We start from the raw sequence: 6169 nt of genomic DNA, 5'->3' as shown, positions 1-6169 counted from the left end.
CCGCGGTCGCCACCCACAGGCCGTGGGCCCTGTCATTACAGCGGGAGGCCCGGCCCCACGCCCTACCTGTGGGCGCCTCTCCGGGTTTGGGGTGCCGCTGGAAAGAATCTTCCCCGAATGGCGTCATTCGGGGAAGGGACCGCGTAACTTCCGACGCCCAGCCGGGGTGCTGCGAAAGGGAGCCTGGGCGTCCCGGCGTCCACCCGCGGCTCCCCGGATCTCTGCTTTCCCTTCTGCAAAATGGGTGCACGGGCATGGGTTAGGAGGTCCTTGGAGAGGTATGCCTAAATCTTTTCCGGAGGATGGTCCTCTCCTCTCTCGATGGGAAGTTTCTAACCCCGGGAGCGCCTTTGGTGAGGGCTGGGGCGCAGACAAGAAAACCTTACAGAGATTGGGTGCAGGGAACTCACCTTTTAAATTCACCCCAAACCCCTGGTGATCTGTACGGCAGAGTGGTGGGACAGGACCTAAGGGTGGGTTACATTTCTAGGGTTTCTTCTTTGGGTAACCTCCCAAGGGGCTGTCTGAACGAAGGGACCCTAGGCCCCTCCATGGAACGCCCCCTCCTTGCTCCCCCTCAACTCTTGCAACCCAAATACCCTCTTTATAGGGTACCTATATACCCCCCCGGGAAAGTCCAGGAATCCTGCTGCCCACCACCCTTTGGGAAAGTCCCTTGGGAGAGCCCCCAGAAGGCCTCCCAGGATGAAGGGTGCTGTGCCCACCAGTGAATCACCCAGACTTCCTGAGGGCTGATAAAGCCATTGTGAGAGTCTGGTAGAAGTCAGTTGGACCCCTTGCTCACCTTACCCCCTCCTCTTTCTGGTGCAACCAGGCCTTGAATACCTCAGGTAGGGATGTAAGCCACAGGGTGGTCTTCCTATTCTGAAGGTGGAGATTGGGTCAGGACTTTGGAACGTCGGAGAGCCCCCTGCCTCCCCATGCCTCCCCTCAACATAGAGGGTCTAGCCCTTTATCTGGCATTCATTCTGGTGGGCCTGTCCCTCAGTAAGAGTGCCTCCTGGTCCTGGCAGACCTGTCAGAGCCCTCCTTGGTTACCCTTCCAGTCCGGGATGAGCAAGTCCACACTGACAGGCCTGACTTTGGAGCCCTGGAGCTGGGGGTGGGGGGGCATGTGGGGAGGGTGGGTGAAGGGATTCTTACTCTGCCCTCCCCTGTCTCCCTCTCTCTCTCTCTCTTCATCCTAGGGTAGGATATATGCCTAGGGTAGGATAAAGACCTGCCCTCTGGGGGCCTCTGACTTTCCTGGGGGCCTCCAAGCCCCTCTACTCAGCACGTCGGGTCTCCTCACGCCCTGCCCCTCTTCCGAGGCAGAGACGCAATGAAATTCTGACACCAGCAGTTGCCTTGGCTTCATCGCAAGCATCATTCCTATTGATCCACGTCACCTCCCAGCTCGGAGCCCCAGGCTCCAAACTAGGGCATTATTTGGCACTGTGGCCTCTCCCTCTGTCCCAGATGTCTGTGGGGTGGGGGCTGCCGCCAGGCCGTTCCTCTAGTACCCCGAACCCTCCCCCCAGGTCCTCTCCTGGCACAGGGCCCAAGCTGAAGCCTCCTCCCTCCCCTGAGATGGTTAGGTGTGGCTGACTCAGAGTTGGCACAAGCCACCAGCTTCTGCCGGAAAAGAGGGCGGGACAGCACCCTGCTCAGAGAAGACAGGCTGCCGCACTGCCCTGCTGCTCGGTCCAGCACTCCTGCACTCCGGGATGGTCCTTGCCTCCTCTGTCCGCCCTTCACCTCCTCTGTCTGCCCCCCCCCACACAGGCTGCCTGCTAGGCACTCCGCCTGCTTCTGTTAGAAGCCAGCCTCCGCGGGGAGTGAGTGACTAGGCGTCTTTGCTTTGAGGGGCTGGAGGGCCAAGCAAAAGGCTTTGTACCTCCAACCACAGAGTTGCTGGCTTCTGCTCCCTCGGCCCTAAACAAGCAGGGCCCTCTGTGGGCCCAGCCCTGGTCCTGGCCGGGCGCCTTAATTCCTCTCCCCAAAATCCAGCTCCCGGTTACCTCTGCAAAGTGCCCTGAGATCCTGGTGACTCACAGGATTTTGGGCAGGCTCAGTCAGTGTGGTGAGTGGGGCCACGCATGCCCAAAGCTGTGTTGTCCTATGGTGGAGTTTCAGGCATCTCGCCATCTCAGCTGGCCCTCCTGTCTTCAGTGTGTGTGTGAGGCTGGGTGCAGGCCAAGGGGACTTCTGAGATGACTGGGGACAGGGAAGACCTAATGAGACCTAGTGTTAGGGTCGTGCCTACGTCCAGGCTCTTCCCTCGGCCCCTCTGGCACTCCCCCGCCCCCCAGAGGCCCAGGGAGGGGGAGGATCAAAGCAGGGAATGTCAACTTTCAGGACAGTCAGGCTCCCTGTGCTTCAGGGATCGCCACGCCCAACCTTACCCCCAGAAATGCAAACCCAAGCAAACCTGAATAGGTGAGGTGGAGGAAGTTTCTTCTGTCCCTCCTGGTCTTTGGAGCCCCTGTCCCAGGGCACAGGGATGAGAATAAGGGGCTGTTTAAATCTGTGGTGCCCTTTCCTGCTGTGACACTTTGAGCAAATCCTTTCATTTCTGTGATCCCCAAAGTCAGGAGCTGCAGTCGCCTTCGGAATCCGCTGAAACCACAGACGCTGGGTACCCAGTACTGCTGGATGGACTTACGCTGGCATCGGATGTCTCCACAGCTGTCCCCTTCCCGGTCTCCTCTGCTGTGCCTGGCGGTCACAGAGCCCAGCCTCAGGCTCTCTGTCTGAGGGTCTGCCCCTGATGCTTACCAGGGCTGGAAAACCCCATCTGAATCCCCTCCCAGAGGGTCCTGGACCCAAAGCCAGATACAGCAGTAGGGAAAGCAGAGGCGACCTCTCCCAAGGAAGCAGCTGTGGCAAGTGTGCATGCTCAGATCATGCCAGGATGCCAGTCCTGACGGTGCAGGGATCCAGGATGCTGGGATGGACCGCAGGGTATCTGGGCCCGCTGGTTATCCCAGGATGATATGGGATGACGTGGGGTTACTTTTCCATAATGACATTTGTGGGATTGTATTGTGTATTTGCTCGTGAATGTAACTGTGACGTTTATTTGAACGCAGACTAAGTTCTAGTGCTCACCTCTACCCTATCCAACCCCAGAGGCAGAGTCTAGGGCTCGGTGTGGGGGAATGGTCAGGAGACTGGCCCTCAGACCCTCCTCTGAGGGAGGAGGCACACTTAAGTCTGTGAAGCCAAGAAGACACTGCTCTGCTATTTCTTTGTTCAACAAATATTTATCGGGCACCTACTATGTGCTAGGCCCTGTTCTGAAGACTTGGGAATCACCAGTGAACAAAACATACCTCCAACCCCTGCCCTTCTGGAGCTTAACTTCTAATGGGAAGGAAAGAGACACCATCATGAACATGAGAAGTGAATTGTGTGGTAGATTAGAAGGTGTATAGGATAAGGGCATTCGGGAATCAGAGAGGGTTCAATTTTAGGTAGGTTGGATTTCACAGGAAAAGTGCCAAAGACTTGTAGTAAAGACTTGAGCAAAGACTTGTAGGAGGCAAGAGAGTGGGCCATTCAGAGATATCTGGTGAAGAGGATGCCAGACAGAGGGGATAGGACATGCCAACGCCCTGCATCAGGTTCTATACTGGACGTGGAGTCTGTTTAAGATTCTCTGTCTCCCTCTGCCCCTCCCCCCAAAACCTCCCCACTTAGAAAAAAAGAACCACTCTGGCTGCGGGAAGAAGGAGCATCAGGGAGGGTCAAGGGCAGAACCAGGGAGTTCAGTGAGGAGGCTCTCGCAGTAGTAACTCAGGTGAGGCAGATGGTAGCATAGAAGTTCGAGATGCCTTCAGATAACCGAGGCAAGATGTCCAGTATATGATGGATATACCAATCTGGGGTTTTGGAGGGAGAAGAGAGCTGGGAATAAAATTTGGGGTACGAAAGAAGTCATGTTAAAAACGTCCATCATGGGACCCCTGGGTGGCACCTGGTCATGATCCTGGAATCCCGGGATCGAGCTCCATGTCAGACTCCCTGCTCAGTGGGGAGTCTGCTTCTCCCTCTTCCTCCCCACTCCCATCCTACTCCTGCTTGTGTCCTCTCTCTCTCTCAAATAAATAAAATCTTAAAAAACAAAAAGCAAAAAACGTCCATCATGCTCTCACAAAATGCAGGTGGGAATCTACTCTGGCATAATCTTTCGGGAGGGCAATTTGGCAATATCTCAAATATTAGTAAATACATACCCTTTGGCTAAGCAATTCTAATTCCACGATATTATTCTATTATCTAATTCTGTGATCTTATCTGTATGTTATATATAAAAGTATTGTACAAGGTGAAGTTCACTAGTGGGCTCCTGGTTAAATAACCTTATTTCCATATGGTAGGTTGTCTTGCAACTGTTTTAAAAATAAACACAGAGGGGTGCCTGGGTGGTTCAGTGGGTTGGGCCTCTGCCTTTGGCTCAGGTCATGATCTCAGGATCCTTGGATCAAGCCCCGCATCAGGCTCTTGCTCAGCGGGGAGCCTGCCTCCCCCTCTCTCTCTGCCTGTCTCTCTGTCTACTTGTGATCTCTGTCAAATAAATAAATAAAATCTTAAAAAAATAAAAATAAATAAAAACAAACACACAAACAAAAGTTCTGGTCAGCAAAACAGATCATTAAACGAAGAAGGCAGCTCCAGGGATTCCCTCTATGCTAAGAGGTCTCCCTGGAGGAAAGGGCTGGAGAGTGGTTCTAAAGGTGGCTCCAGCCCTCTGTTTCTGGTGCAGAGTTTGAACCATTCCTTTGGTCTGTTAGTCAGTGGGCAAACAGAAATCGAATGCTGGAGGCAGAATGGGGGATGGATCCAATTGGTCAGGCAGAGAGAGACCAGTGGCAGAGGGAGATCGGTTTGGTGGGGTGGGAAGCACAGAGGAGAGGGAAAAGCAAGGGAAAAGAGGAAGAGTCAGCAGCCCAGGATGACCAGGACCGAGGAGCGGCTGTTGCCACCGGAGGCACTGGACGGCTGCCGGAGACCTCATCCTGGACAGACCAGAGGGGTCTGAAGCCAGAAGGTGGGAGGAGTCATGGATAAAGGGGAACCGTCTCCCAGGCTGGGGCAGATTCCCTGTGACCTTCTCAAGGCTGTCTGGAGATAGGTCGGAGAGGCCAAAAGTGAGAGTAAGAATCCACTGTCCTGTCTGTCCCCGAGACAGGGAAGGGTGCCAGGGAGACTCCACAGGAACTGCTCCTAACCAACAAGACCACCCAGTCTGGGCTGGCTCACTCCTAATACTAGAGCACTGGAGATCCCCCAGACTGTTCTGCTTCCCTTCCCACCCACAGCTCCTTCCTGCGCCACTGGGGGCCTTGCATGTATGTGGATGACTGGACAGACCAGCCCGCTTGCCCTAGTTCTGTCCACCTCCTTACCACAGCGGTTCCCTAGTACACACACTGGTCAGCAATGGGGGAAAGGCTTTAAAAGAGAGGCCTGCACGGGACCTGTCAATGGGCTCAGGATGTTTGGGCAGATCCTTCTGGGGTCCCAGTTACCGGACGGGTGGGGGCGGGGCATGCCTCTTTGGTCGGGTGGGGGCGGGGCATGCCTCTTTGGTCTTCTCACTCCGTAGAGAAGGGTGCAGCTCGGGGAGAGCAAGAGCAGGGTCCTCCCTGAGGACCGGAAAAGTACCGGAAAGGACAGATGAGGGAGCCAAGCCTACCCAAGGGAAGCGGTAGTGGCCCAGGTCAGGGGGCAAACATCCTGGCGATCATCTCAGGAAGTGGGTTTCAGCTGTAGGGCAAGCCGACTCACCCCAAGAGGAAAAAGCAGCTAGCTGTATCAGCAGTGAGCAGAAGCCGTAGTATGCTAGTGATGCCGGCCCACGTGATGTCAAGGCCTGGACGAGCCTTGTCCTTTCTCCCATTTCAGTGGAGGTAATCCCTCCATTGGTTGCCCACACAGGCTATCTGGGAGTCATTCTGAGCTCCTCTTACTTCCGTTATCCATCAGTAGGTCTTGTGACTTCTCTGTCTTACAGGTCTCTAATCAATTCCTCCCCCTAACCCAAGCTCCTAATCCATTTCTTTCCTAATTTCTGTGCGGATGCACTTTCCTAATCCATCCCTAGTTTCCTAATTTGTCACCCTGACACCTCTTGCCTCACTCCAGTCTGTTCTTTCATGGCAAC

The sequence above is a fragment of the Meles meles genome, chromosome 4, assembly GCF_922984935.1.
Source record: "Meles meles chromosome 4, mMelMel3.1 paternal haplotype, whole genome shotgun sequence".
Taxonomy (NCBI): domain Eukaryota; kingdom Metazoa; phylum Chordata; class Mammalia; order Carnivora; family Mustelidae; genus Meles; species Meles meles.
Note: the sequence above shows the minus strand (reverse complement) of the source record.